This window comes from Mustela lutreola, chromosome X, assembly GCF_030435805.1.
Source record: "Mustela lutreola isolate mMusLut2 chromosome X, mMusLut2.pri, whole genome shotgun sequence".
Taxonomy (NCBI): domain Eukaryota; kingdom Metazoa; phylum Chordata; class Mammalia; order Carnivora; family Mustelidae; genus Mustela; species Mustela lutreola.
The window spans coordinates 94,221,764-94,236,801 of record NC_081308.1 but is presented as its reverse complement, the minus strand read 5'-3'; the positions used below and the strand labels follow the sequence as shown (position 1 = coordinate 94,236,801).

Genomic DNA, 15,038 nt, shown 5'->3' with positions numbered 1-15,038 from the left:
AGGGAACTGATCTGATCTGTAATATCTGAAGACCCGCTTTTGATATTTTTTATTACCTTGTGGCTATTTCTTTTCTGTTAATTTGCAGACATACTTTGCTTTTGCGTTTTCCTTAGGTTTCTTTATTTAGTGTCTTTCTTTCAGCCCAAGATCAGCTTGTTTATTTCCAAAAAAGCAGCTGCTTCTACAAAAGGCTGGCAACAGGATAGAGTATGAGGTCCGGGGGAGGGAGGTGTAATTGAAGCTGAAGGGACTCTTAAGGTCAGTGTGCTCTGTTCATTGAAATTATCTCTCCCCAACTGTTTTCTCCAGTAGAATGTTAAAGTATTATATTCCTGCCAAAAAACCTCCCCAAACTCAAATCCTAAACAAGAGAAACAACCTCTCCACCTTGAATCAAACACTATTTTGTGTTGGTAACTTATTTAAAAAATCATTTTATTTAATTTGATTTAAAATTAAAATTACCTTTATGATTTTACAGCAGATCAGTGTGTGCATTTGTTTTCTTATTGGGAACTACTCATCAATGGGACTATCACTACAAATTACTGTTTTCAATTTCTACTGAGAATCAGATGGAAAAGTTTTGGTGATGAGTCGATTAACTTGAAATAATAACATTTGATTCAGCAAATCAACATCTAACAGTTATTTAAAGAAACCAATTAGAGAGACATGCAAATTGATATTCAAGGATGTTCATAACAGCATCACTTCTAGCACTTGAAAAATTTAGAAACCTAAATGCCCCACCCACTCACAATAGGGGACTGGTTAAATATATTATGTAATAGCCATGTGCTAGAATATTATGCAGCCCTAAACCTGGTATTTAACTAATTTTTAACAACATGGGGGAGAGCTCACTTTCAGTGTCAAGTGAGGAAAAGCACACAATACTATACCGTTGACTCTTGAACAACATGAGTTTGAGCTCTATGGATTTACTTACACATGGAAATTTTTCAATACATACAGTAGAGTACTATGAATGTATTTTCTTTTCCTTACAATTTTCTTAATAACTCTTTTTTCTAATTTACCTTATTGTAAGAATACAGTATATAATATATGTAACATGCAAAATATTTGCTAATCAACTTTTTGTGTTATCTGTAAGTCTTCTGGTCAGCAGCAGGCTATTAGTAGTTAAGTTTCTGGGGAGTCAAAAGTTATATGTAGATTTTTGACTGCACAAGGGATCAGCACTCCTTCCCCTCATGCTGTTCAAGTGTCAGCTAGGCATATGGAATGGTTGCAATTTTGGAAAAAAATACGCATGAGAAGAAGTTGGTGAGAAATACATCAAAATATTCATAGTGGCTCACTCAAGGCTGCAGAATTGTGGATTTAAAGAGCACTCTTGGTACGCCTGGGTGGCTCAGTGGGTTAAACCTCTGCGTTCGGCTCAGGTCATGATCTCGGGGTCCTGGGATTGAGCCCTGCATGGGCTCTCTGCTCAGCGGGGAGCCTGCCTCCCCCTCTCTCTCTGTGCCTGCCTCTCTGCCTACTTGTGATCTCTCTCTCTCTGTCAAATAAATAAATAAATATAATCTTAAAAAAAAAAAATAAAGAGCACTCTTTATAGGTGCCTGGCTAGCTCAGTTGGTGGAGCATGTGACTCTTAATCTCTGGGTCATGAGTTCAAGCCTCATATGGGGTGTGGAGGATACTAAAAAAAAAAAAAAAAAAAAAAGAGTAAAGAGCGTTCTTTATATATTTTTGGTGCTTTCTGTTTTCTATAATGAATAGTTATTACTTTTAGAAAAATACATAAAATTTTCAAACATTTTAATGAAAGGAATTTAAACAATAATGAGAAAGCATTGTTTACCTATTGGATTGGTAAGGTTTCTTTTTTTTATTTTATTTTTTTATTTCTCACAGAGAGAGAAAGAAAAGGAGAGAGAGCACAAGCAAGGGAAGTTGCAGGCAGAGGGAGAAGCAGGCTCCCTGCCTGATCAAGGAACCTGACTTGGGACTTGATCCTGGGACCCTGGGATCATGACCTGAGTTGAAGGCAAAAGCTTAACCGACTGAGCTACCCAGATATCCTGATTGATAAGATTTTTAAAGATTTGATAATATTCAATGTTTTCAAGGATACTAGGAAAATGGCACCCTTACATACTCTAAGTAGGAGTGTAAGATGGTTTGGTCCTTTTAAAAGACACCTTGATAGTATCCTTTAAAATTTCAAGAGCACATAGCCTTTGACCCAGCATCATTTCCAGTTACAGGGCTTAACTACATAGAGATGCTTGAACAAATATGCAAAGATACTTGCACAGGGATATTAACTGGAGTATTGTGAAGAACTAGGGGGAAATCCTAAATGTTTGTTAAGAGAGATATGATGAATACATCATGGTACGTCCATACTATGGAATACCGGGTAGCAGTTTAAAACAAAAAAAGTTAATTACTTAGCTATCTACATACAAACATAATACCATGGAGTGATGTTTGTGATACATTATTAAGTGGATAAGGGCAATTTGGAGAGCAATATGTATAATATGTTCTCATTTTGAAAAATAAGTATATGTTACCCTGTATGTGCATGGCAAACACTCGGGAAGATGTGTATCAGCTTGTTCTCAGTTGTCATCGTCTCTGTAGAGCAGGACCAAAGACTCCTTTTACTTTATATACTTCTTTTAAAAAATATTTTATTTATTTATTTATTTATTTGAGAGAGAGAGAGAATGAGAGAGAGAGCGTGAAAGGGGAAAGGTCAGAAGGAGAAGGAGACTCACTGCTGAGCAGGGAGCCCAGTGCGGGACTTGATCCCAGGACTCCAGGATCATGACCCGAACCGAAGGCCGTCACCCAACCAACTGAGCCATCCAGGCGCCCTACTTTATATACTTCTATTTGAACGAAAGAAGTGAACATGCCCTTCTTTTGTAAGAAAAAGAATAATAGAGACAAGCAGTAGAAAAGTAGGGCTTACAGTATGAAAATTTGCTTAAAATAGTCTTCCAGAAACGTATTTGTCCGTGGACAGTGATGCCTAGCTACAAAGAGTTTGGATAATTTTTACATTAGGCCTCATTTGCATCATGTCTCAATTAAGAGAGATAGCCAATTCATAAGCTGATCTGGGTTGCCCTATATAATGTTTTGTCCATTGGCAACAAAATTAGATTTGTTGAACTCTTTCATAAATACTATTGAAATGAGCTCTCCGAAAGTTGAGGTTAGACCCTGAATCTGAAAGCTGCCTGTATAGATGGTCTGGATTAGATACAGAACCTAGCTAAAAGTGACTCAGAATCTTTGAGTTCACCTTCCGGGTATTTGCTATCAATGTCTTCTTGTAGGAGGGCTTCCCCTGTGTTTAATATAGAAGTAAGATGTTCCAAAAATGAGAATTTGCTTCTCTTTTAGGTGGGTTTATGTGCTAATGAGATGGTTATGTGAAATATTACTTATCCAGCCATATACACATTTTCCACTGAAATAATAACAGTATCTACCTTGTAAGCTTACTGTGCAGGTAAAATGAAATAATGCCTGTAAAGTGTTTGGTGCAGCGTCCTGCACTGAGTAAGTATTTAATACCTGGTGGCCGTTGTTATTTAAACACGTTGCTAAAGATTTTCCATTTGAATAACAATAACTTAGCTTGGACCCATGCCACACACATCCAAGCAAAAGAGACAGTTTTATTATAACATTTAGTTTGGAGAAGGATTGCTTTGAATAAATGTTCAAGGCTTAAGCAGAATGAATATGTCGGTATAATGAAGGGGTTTGTCCATTTCAGAGAAGGCATTAGCAAAAGGCATATTTAGAGGATTGAAGGGAATGGAGGTTTAGTGCACAGGTTACAGAGTGATTTAGTAAATGAAAGTGAGGATGGCGGTTGTAGACCACTTAAGGAATTTAGCCCTTGGCTCTAAAGAAAGTCATTCAATAAATAGGAGAATCTGGAAAAGAGTGGTGTGGTATAAATGGAAGAATGTGAATTTTGGTAACAGCTTCCTTTTTTCTCATCAGTAGAATGAGGAGGTCATACCTGGTAATTAATAGCCACCATCTTCTCCACACTTGTCATAAACCAGGCTTTTTACAAGCATGGTTTCATTTAATCCTCCCTTAGAAGAGCCCTATGAAGGAGAAACCATTATTAGCCCCAATTCAGAGATGAGGAGGCTGAGGCTTAGAAGACATTATGTAACTGGGTCCCGGGTGGTCCCCGTCCAAAGCCCACATAGTTTCGATGCTGCTAGTCTGCCTCTGAGTGGCCTTCCAGCTCTGGTAGACAATGATTCTGAGTAAGGGACATTTGAAAATGTTGTCGTTATTTGCCTTGTCTTTTAAGAATGGAAGATGAAATAGAACGTTTTGGTATGTGAAAGGGAAAGGAAAATGAAGAGAGACTGAATATGAGTTATGATGCCAGTGACCTTTCTTTTCCCCTAAAATTATTGGGCTAGAATCGTACAGAAAGGGAATAAAAATTGAAATTACACTGAAGGTAATTTCCATGCTGTTCCAATAACACCCACAGCCCATTTCATTTGCCTCCTGCCTTAGGCATAATCTGAATATTTTGTTCTCTTTTCTGTTTTGGGAAGGTTACTAAAGCAGTTTGCAAGGACACTGGGAGGAGTTTATTTAGAGGGGATAGGAGCTCACTTTTAAGAGGACGAAGAAGGAATTAGTAAGACACATTGTAGTCAAGTTCCATTAAACCCCTGCTGGGATTTTGATTTGAACTGCACTGACTTTATCGATTAATTTGGGAAGAATTGAGGCTTTACAATACCATCCTCTTGCATTCAGATGTATGGGGTGTCTTTCCCTTTGTTTTGGTCTTTCCGTGAATATAAAAACCTGCCAAATGTGCTGGAATGAAAAGAAAGGGCTCTTTGGAAAAATAAAAGGATCACTTCTCAAACAACAACATCTAGATCTAGCTACTAGGCCTCTGACCAGTTTTGAATAGAGTAGCTTGGGTTATTATTTATGTTCACAGTAAGATCATCTCCTGTCTAGGTTTCTGATTTCACTCGTTTCACACAAGCCATCGAAGACAGTATTTGGCCCAGTGGTTGGGCCTGAAAATAAAAGAAGGCCTTGCTCAGGACAAAATATAATATAACTTGTCTATGCAAATATTATTGTAAAGTCCTGCTGCTTGTAGTTGGACCGCAGGAAGAAGTTACATTTTACAAACCTGTGCAGTATGTTTAACAAGAAAAGCCTTGTTACACGGTCAATGAAGAGCGGTTGTTTTCTGTTTTCAGGAGCAGCCTGGCTATCTGTTTCAGCTTCTTGTTACAGGAGAGTCAAGTGAGCAAGGCCCGAGTATGAGTACCTGCTAACAGAGCTGTTGCGTTGAATTCCACTTGAACAGCTTTATTTTCAGGCTTTTCGTTCTTTTTATGTTGTAGTTTAAATCTGTCCACTGTGCCGTCTATTTTCCTGTTTTCCATTTCCATATGTTGATCTCTTCCGTTTCTAATGGGGTTGGCAGTCCCAGGCAAGATTTCCTACTGAGGAAGACTGATATCCTGGTAAATGCTGTCATCCAGGAGTCAGGGAACCCATGGTAGGAAATCCAGGCTCTGTTACTAGTTAGTTGTGGGACTAGACAAGTCATTTAACCTGGTTCTATTTCTCCACCTGTAAAACAGCGATAATAATACCCTGTCTTCCTAACTGGTAAACAACTGTGCAAATGTTCTCTCTAAAATGTCAGGCAGCTGGCTGGGGGAACGTTTTGTTCCTGGGTAGGAGTGCTGGAGGGTTTCTAATGACAAGAAGTTAAACAAGGTTTATTTTGACTTTGAAGACGTGAGAAAGGAAAGCTAGAAATTGTATGGAGCTACCTGGTTTCATTTTTGGGGATGTAGCTCTTCTTCAGTCTTCGTCCTGGGTGTGGTTCACTGTAGAGCAAAGAGATGTGGTCTATGATAAAGGTAGCCCCAACTGTCTGCGTTAATGAATAACTTAAGTGATAAAGATCTTGAAAAATTGAAAGAGTTTCTGGGTCTGTCTCTATTATACACATGGGTCCATGCATACGTATGTATGTATACAAAGTCATACATACCAACAAAAACAGAGAGCTTTGGGCTCTTTCTTTGATACCTTTTAAAGTTGGAGCAACTTCAGTAAGCTAAGGGCTCAGTGTTCAGGGGAGATTACCTAGTCGAAGAGGTCTGGGCTAAATGACAGTCAGTGAAGGAAATGGACAAAAGTACTCTTTATTTTATTTATTTTTTTTTTAGAGAGGGACAGAGAGGCTGAGAGAGAATCCTTAAGCAGACTCCAAGCCCAATGCGGGCTCTCTCAGGGGCTGATATCAGGACCCTGAGATCATGATCTGATTGGAAATGAACAGTCAGAGGCTTTTCCCGGCTGAGCCACCCAGGCACCTCAACAAAAGTACTCTTTAATTATAAGTCCTTTTTTTCCCCCGGTCCAATGGATTGACTTATGTGCTACACTGGGTTTGTTCTGTGTCTGTATTTTAATTCCATGACTGGACACTAAATTCGTTGAGGGCAGAGATGATCATTCCTTCTACTTCATTTGTGTTAACCCTGTTATGGAGGCTCTGTACTCTGCAGGTACCTAGTGAATTATATAGCTAACAAATAATTACTTATTTCTGGTATTACAAGATCTCTCATAAAATAAACACAACAAACTCGTCGTTTGAAGTCCTGAACTTTCTAGGTCAGTATCGAAAAAGGAAGTTCATGACTGCCATAGTAAAAGTTGTAGGCATATTATAGGTAGGTGGGTTGACCTGTTGGAAACTGGCTGAGTAATCCTACTTCAGAGTAAGTAACACAAAAGAGCTGTAGTTCTATGCTCTCCAATTGTGGGCCTCTCATCACGCATAGTGTCACCTGGGATGCTTATTAAAAATCAAATTTCCCAGACTCACTCAGACCCTAATCACAGTATCTGGAGGTTGTAGCTCCAGGCACCCATATTTCAACAAGCACCCCAGATGATTTGGATGCATACTAAAGCTCCAGAACGAGTCTAGTCTGTAATCTGAAAGGGTGACACACACATGTGTAATTCTATGGGAAGATGGAAAACAGCAAGAGAAATGAAATGACCACTACTAGCAGGGAGAGGAAGCTAGTCCTCCCTTTCGCATCAGGGAGCTTGGAAGAATATTGGTGCTTTAATCGTTGTCGTGATAAATTCTAGGCAGCTTGTCGTCATGGTTCATTTACAGTTATGGTCTGTCCCTTTTGCAGTCCTGAAACAGTTCACCAGAATCTTACTTTTAACAGCTATCTCTTGGGAATGGTCTTTGTAAGACCGGCTCCTAAGCCATGATCATGGCCAATAAAATGTCACAATGCGCTCCTTATCAGTTGTGGGCTCTTTGGCCATGACCCCTGCGGTGGAAAGGAAAGGCATCAAGGGAACCCCCCCCCCCCACCGCCCTCATCCTAGTGGTAGTTCACAAATGGGAGGGAGCGGGGTCTTAACGGAGTGAGAGGCGAGGTAAGAGAGCGGAGGCAGTAGCTCAGGCGTGGAGGAGCAGGATGTCTTTAATCAAAGAATAGGATCTCCGTCGGAAGAAAGAGTAGAAGTCCAAAGATGAATATCTCTAAAGGGCAGCTGGAAGATGACCCGAGGGGAACTTTCCTCCCCGGGCTGAGTCCTAAGTAGAGAGCACAGGTGCCGGCGTGGGCGCGCTCCAAGCCTCGCTGAAATCAGATAGGCGCTAGGCCCTTCCGAAAACACAGTTGATAAGGCGGCCGGCTCTCCCAGAGGCGCGGAAGCCGGAGCGAGAGGCTGCGGCAAGCCAGCGAGGAGCCGTTAGCCGACTCGGCTTGCTCGCAGCTCCCCTCCCTCGTTTCGGGAAGCCAGCCGGGCCCCGCCTCCGCTGCTGACGTCCGGGGCGAGCGGAGGCGGGAGCGTGGGTGGGCCGAGACGTCCGCCGCCCCCGATTCGGCCGGCTCAGCCACACCACCGCGCGCCCCCGCTCCGCCCGCCCCTCCGGGCGCGTCTTTTCCGGGCTCGCGCCGCGCCGCGCCTCGTCCCGCCTCCGCCAGCCGTCAGGGTGCGCGCGCGCCGCTGCGGCTTTTTCTCCGGCCTCCGCGGCGCGCCCCTCCTCGCCCAAGCGCTAACGGGCACGCGGCTCTTCTGAGGGCTTCCGAGTGCCAGGCGCCGGCCGGCTGGGAAGACACCGGGGGCCGTGTCTCCGGTGAGTAGCCCCAGCTGCCTACCCCTGTCGGAGTCGGCGCCCGAGCTCCGACGGCCCCGCCGTCCCACACCTGAGCCCCGCGGAGGTGGAGGGGACGTCCCAGTTCCCGGAACCGGCTCGCTTTCTCCTGGAGCCCGGCCGAGCTACCCGCCCGCCTGCAAACCTCTCACCCCACCTCCCCCGGGGCCAGGAAGGTTTCCGGGGTCTCTGCATCGTTTCCTCCGCCGAAGTCCAGGGTCCTAGGGAGCCCAGCCTGCCCCTCTTCCTGCCGCCCACCGCCCCCCACCCCTCGAGAGCCAGAAGCATCCTCCCGACCGGCCTTCTGGGCTTTGCCTTGACCCTTTCCGAAGGAGCACCTCAGGTGCTTCCAGACCTCCAAACGACCTTTAGGGTGCCCCTCGACCTCAACACCACCTTGTCCCCTCTGGATGGGTATGGCTCCGAGGGCTAGAGGATCTCTCTGGCCCTGGCAGCATCCGCCCTTTCGATTTGAGGGATGCCCTGGCTTCCGATATCCTTTTAGCTTCCGTATCTTTAGGTATGTTAGAAAACAGCTGAATTCTACCAGAAGCATGCTCGTATCTTTTCCTGTCTTTCTATCTACATCCCTGTCCTCATGAATGCTGTATATTTAGCATGAGCTTTATTCACTTCCTCTTCCTCTCAGTTGAGTACCCTACAGAAAAAATTGCAGCCGATGTCTATAGCACATAGAAAAATCGAGGAGAATATGATTCATTGCCTAACCCCCATCAAGGGGTTACATATTTTAAATAGGACGTCATTTCTCCTCTGCACTCCAACATCTCCTCCTTCAAAGGCATTTTTCCACCCTCTTGAAATGAATTTTGCTCTAGTGTCTCACCTTCAAAACAATCAGTCATTGCTCCAAGAAACGACGGTGAAATGCAGAATAAGGGCAAAATGGCATTTGAAAAAATGAATCGCTTTGAAAGAGTAAGCAGTCTGCTTTATTGGTTACTGGCTAAATCGACGCCTCTGTTCATGTACAAAAATGAGGATGTGGACTAGAGCACAAATAAGGTTCTTCCAGTGTGATTCTAGGACTTCTAAATTCATGCTTAGTTCCATATTGCTGCATAACGGAGATTTAACCTAATTAAAGCCCCATTTCCTGGTAGTTAGTTGCTTGTCACTTTAGTTTTTCTTGGATTTTGCTTCTTAATAGTTGTAACTGTTCTTGATACATATGGCTGTGTGCAAGTGGTGATTCAATTACAGTCAAGCTTTTTATCGCACAAGACCTCTTCTTGAATTGTAAAGTAGCTCTCTTTTTCAGTTGGAGCCACAAAAGTGTAAGACATGTAAGCCTCATGTTAGAATTAACACCCTCGCCACCACTTGGGTGGAGGATGAAACAGTAGACCGTTAGTGTACTTGTGCCATAGGATAAAGTACCATTTTGTTCTGATATGGGAGGTAATTTGACACTTCAAAAATCCATGGGGAGGTGTAATGCAACATTAAAAAAGAAAGTTTTCCCTCTGAAAACCCTATTTTAAAAAAAGCGATTCAGATGAACATTTTTGTATGTGTTTTGGGTAGGGGTGGGATGGGTGGAGGAGGAAGGAGAGTCTTGCCCAATTCAGTAAAAAAAAAAAAAAAAATGAATTGGGGCTTGGAGAGGCTCTGAATCCAGCTCTAGCTAATTGTATAATCCTGGACATCTCACTTAGCCTCTCTTCATTTTTGCATCTGTAAAAGCGCTGTGGTGATTGACAGAGTGAACCATAAGCCCCCTAATTTGAATTCTTCTTATACTGGAAAATATATACATAATGAATCTGTATATGTGATTATAGGACATATACAAGTTTATTAAGATTATATAAGTTGCATTAATGTTGTGCCATAAGTTCTTAGTTATACCAGTTGTCTAGAATGTTTTTCTCAAAGATCTGCATATACCTGTTCCAGTGTATGTGTGCATCATTCTTAATTCATCCTTATCAAATGAGGGGGGACTGTATGCGGAAGTCTATAAATTGGGAAGTATTTTACAAAAGTCGAGTATTGTTAACTTCTGCTTGCAAGTGAAATGTGTGCATTTTACACTTTTTAAAAAACGTTCATGGCCTTTAGAAGTTTGAAAGTGAATGTGTCCATGCAGCCTATTGCCTTGTAACTGCAGTTGACTAGGAACTTTAAAGAATATGCTGGCATCTCATTCTTTCATTTATCGCTCATTGAACTTATCTCGTTCCTTCAGCTGTCACTTATTTTGTGCCAGGCCACTAGGATATGATGGTTAAGAAAACCATCTTTATGACTTTATTTTTTTATTTTTTTTAAAGGATTTTATTTATTTATTTGTCAGAGAGCAAGCGAGAGCGAGCGAGAGCGAGCACAGGCAGACAGAATGGCAGGCAGAGTCAGAGGGAGAAGCAGGCTCCCTGCGGAGCAAGGAGCCCGATGTGGGACTCGATCCCAGGACGCTGGGATCATGACCTGAGCTGAAGGCAGGTGCTTAACCAACTGAGCCACCCAGGCGTCCCTCTTTATGACTTTATAGTCTGGGATGGTTATGGGAGGGTTGTAAAGAGATAGATGTATATACAGTTTATTTTTATTAACAGCAACAACAGCATTCAAATCAGGGACACAAACAAAATCCTGGGAACCTCAGAGCTCCATAGGGAAGGAGGAGATGATTGTATTAATTGTAGCCTATAGCTTCTCTTCCTGGCATTCCTTTTCTCCCCTTCCTTGACTTTTAGTTCCTGAGATGGTAGCAAAAATAAAAGCTTTATTTTTCCACTCCCATCACTGGCTGGTGTTCTGTACTTCTTTTCATTGTCTTTTAGCTGTTCATTTTTGAGGTAGCTGTAGATTCTCATGCAGTTCTAAGAAACAATACCCTTTATCTAACTTTCCCCAGTGGTAACATCTGCATAGCCCTAGTATAATATCACAACAAAGGAACTGAAATAGATACAATTCATCCACCTGATTCAGAGATCACCAGTTATTCATGCACCCATTTGTCTGTGTGTATCTAGTTCTGTGCAGTTTTAATCACATGCGTAAATGCATGTAACCACCTCCAGGGTAAAGATACAGTTGCATCACCACGGGGATCCCTGGTGTTGCCCTTTTATAGCCACAGCTATCTTCCTCCCTCGCTGATCCCCGGCAGCCACTAATCTGTTTTCCATGCCTATAATTTCATCATTTTAAGAATGTTATATAAATGGAATCATGGAGGATATAACTTTTGGAGATGGGCTTTTTTTAAAAAAAAGATTTTATTTATTTATTTGACAGAGAGAGAGATCACAAGTAGGCAGAGAGGCAGGCAGAGAGAGAGGGGGAAGCAGGCTCCCCACTGAGCAGAGAGCCCGATATAGGGCTTGATCCCAGGGCCCTGAGACCATGACTCGAGCTGAAGGCAGAGGCTTAACCCACTGAGCCACCCAGGTGCTCTATACTCAGGGTAGTGCCCTGGAGATTCTTGCAGGGAGTCTACTTTGTATCCAGGTAGTTCCTTTTCAATGGTGAGTTGTATTCCATGGTGTGGATGTGCCCCTTTGATGTGCCGTATTCCATGGGGTGGATGTACCCCAGTTTGTGTTAACCATTCACCGATTGAAGGATATCTGGTTGTTTTCTGGTTTTTGTTCTGAACCAATTATAAATAAAGCTCCTATGAACGATTGTGTACTGGTTTTTGTGTGGACACAAATTTCCATTTCTCTGGGATAGAAGCCTAAGAGTGCAGTTTCTGGTGTTAAGGTAGTTGTATGTTTCATTTTAAAAGCAACTGCCAGACTGTTTTCCCCAGAGTGGCTGTACCATTTTGCATTCCCACCATCCCTGTATGAAGGCTCTTCATCCTTGCCAGCATTTGCCATTCTTACTACTTTCTGTTTTAGCCTTTCTGTTTGGTATCTAGGGATATCTTGTCATAGTTTTAATTTTCATTTCTCCGGTGCCTAATGATGTTGAACATCTTTTCATGTGCTGATTTGCCATCTCTGTATCCTCTTCGGTGAAATGTATGTTCATGCATTTTGTCCATTTTCTTGTTATATTTTTTTTTTTAACTTGAGTTCAGAGAGTTCCTTATATATTCTAAATACTAGTCCTTTGTTAGGTATGTGGTTTGCAAATATATTCTCCCAGTCTGTAGTTTGTCTTTTCATCCTCTTCACAGGGAGTTTCAAGGCACAAAAGTCTTTAATTTTGATGAGGTCCAGTTTATCAATTTTGTACCCCTTTTAGGGGTAGTGCCTTGGGTGTCAAGGGTCTGATGTGCCTTTGTTATTTAATTTTATTCCTTGCTGTTCTGTAGAACATTCGATATTTCTGTAAGCAGTGGAGCTTTTTTCATTTCAACCATCCCGGAGCTCAACTGTGTTCTGTGAACAACTGGTCTTGATGGCTTGCAGTGTGAATACATACTCACACATGCTCTTGCTATATTAAAGTGGCTGCCATCTTTTGTCCCTTGAAAATATTCTGCCTCATCGGGCTGTGAAGTGTTAAAATTAATATTTTAAAATTAAGTCGGTATGATGTGCCAAGGAGATTTTTGGTTTCACTTTCTAAATTAAAACTATTTTGGCAAAACTGTATAGGTGTTTTTTTTTTTTTTTTTTTTTTTTTTTTTTTGTATCAAGGTTTCTGGTAAGTGAGTGATCTGAAGAACAAATTTGTGTTCTCATTTAAAGTTTACTTCTGTGTTTCGAGTACTGCGGTCATGAATCTTTACTGTGTATTTAGGAGGCTTTTTACACTCAGTGTTGATTACCAGAATAATGAATAAAAGACTGATGAATTTGTACGTCTACAAAATATATTTTGTATATTTTCCTTTTAGAGTAGTTACTTAGTGTTCATTTTCACTTTCTTTAAAAGTAAGCGCTGGCTTTAAAGTGGCTTACAATTTTATATTTTGAACAATGGATGTACTCCTTTTATGAGAAAACTTACAGGAAAAGTTTAGTGATAATTTTTAGAGTATTCATTTCTGTAAGATGGTACTGAAAGTATTACTTGTTCCCTCAGTGTCACCATATTTGCTCAAATAAGTGTACAGCTAGGGGAGTGTATTCCTATTTGATAGAGATCAATCATTGGTGTAAGGCAAGTGCTGACAAAATACTCTGGCATCCAGATCCTGCCCACCACCTGTTTTTGTAAATCAACTTCTGTTGGAACACACCACATCCATTCGTTTATATATTGTCTGGCTGCATTCAAAATGCATTATTGGAGGGACGCCTGGGTGGCTCAGTTGGTTAAACAGCTGCCTTCGGCTCGGGTCATGATCCCAGCGTCCTGGGATCGAGTCCCACATCGGGCTCCTTGCTCGGCAGGGAGCCTGCTTCTCCCTCTGCCTCTGCCTGCCTCTCTGCCTGTGCTCGCTCGCGCTCCCTCTCTCTCTGATAAATCAATAAAATCTTAAAAAAAAAATGCATTATTGGAGTCAAAACAGAGAATGTATGACCCACCAGAGGCTATTTACTCTCTGGTCCTTTATAGACAAAGTTTACCCAGAGATAAAGCAGTGTTATAAATTACTGAGTCTCTGTGTTATAAAGGAAATTCAGCAGACTTTACCTGGACTTCTAGTACCTTTTAGTTACATTTCTGTGGGAAATTGTGGTTCAGGAGAATGTACTCATTTTCTTCACTAAGTCTACAAGGACCTGTGGTCTAGGAGCAGCTTGAAGGAATGGATAGAAGGGTGGAAATGTGGATTTTATTGTTCTTGTTAAGTGTGGGCGAGTTCAGTGTGATGTAGATTTTCAGCTGGTAAGATTCAGAAAGAGGTCTATGCATTTGTGAAGTCCTTCGGAGGACCCCACTGTAAGCCAGAGTGCTCGTGACCGAGCCAGGTAGGGCAGTGCCCTTGTTCCTGCTCCCAGCACTGCTCACTAACCTTTAAATACACCGTAGTCCAGGCCTGGCAAGCTGAACTTAGACCGTTGGCTTACTGTTTTGTTTGCGTAGCTTTCTTTTGTCAGTTTGAAGTTGACACTTGAATTTTCTTAAATGCCCTGTGGTTGCTGTTGAAAATGGTAGTTGAGTTAAGAGGGTTGGCTCTACATTGGGGAAGAGATGTATCCCTGCCTCCCATCATATACAAAAAGAAATTAAAGATGTATTTTAAAAATTTAAGTATATGGTTGAAAAACTTCTGGAAAGCAAAAGACAACTGTGACAGAGTTAAAATGCAAGTGATGGAACTGGGGGAAATGCCACTTACATATGCAGTGGAAAGTTTAATTGACATCTCCCTCACTGACTCACCACATGATATGATGCTCTTCATTTCCTTTGTAAAATGCATGGCATTGAGCACTTGCTGTCAGTAGGCTGGTCTCCAGTATGCCAGTATGCTTGAGGACCCACCATTAGAATAGATACTTTTATTACTTAACCTATAAAAATTTATAGATGAAATAATATGTCTGGGGTTTGCTTCAAATTTTGTGGGGGGTTGGGGGAGGTACAGCGTGCATAGAGATGTAAAAAAAATAAAATTCAGCACATGTGAATAATTGTTGAAGCTGGGTAATAGTTATATTCAAATCATTATAACAAAACAAATAGAGTGTTTTGTAGAGTTGATGAAAGCAAGTGACTACTGTCCAGTTAAGTGTGGGTAATATGATAAAAGATCTGTATAAAATAAGGATAAAAATCTAAAGTTTTCTTCACTCATAGTGCTTTGTAAATGTCTTTTAAGTTCTTTGAAGTTATACGTTTTCTAAAAATTTAGTTTAAATTTCTTCACTGTTAGTGGGCCTGGAGTTAAAGAAAAAGGTCTTGGCCTCTTTGCCCTCTATCAAAAGTTTGAGGAACATGTGTGCAT

The 15,038-nt window shown here is 41.6% G+C and overlaps 1 protein-coding gene across 9 annotated transcripts in view; it reads left to right on the top strand.

Annotated features, from left to right (window-relative positions):
- ACSL4 (acyl-CoA synthetase long chain family member 4) overlaps window positions 1-15,038 on the top strand; it is a 115,124-nt gene that overhangs the window by 24,340 nt on the left and 75,746 nt on the right. For 8 of the 9 annotated variants that reach the window (XM_059158727.1, XM_059158723.1, XM_059158726.1 and 5 more), the window contains exon 1: window positions 8,022-8,197. The exons of the other annotated variant lie outside the window; for it this stretch is intronic. The gene's annotated coding sequence lies outside the window, so the exon portion shown is untranslated. Of the gene's footprint in view, window positions 1-8,021; window positions 8,198-15,038 lie in introns of those variants that run through there. 9 annotated transcript variants of the gene reach the window in all.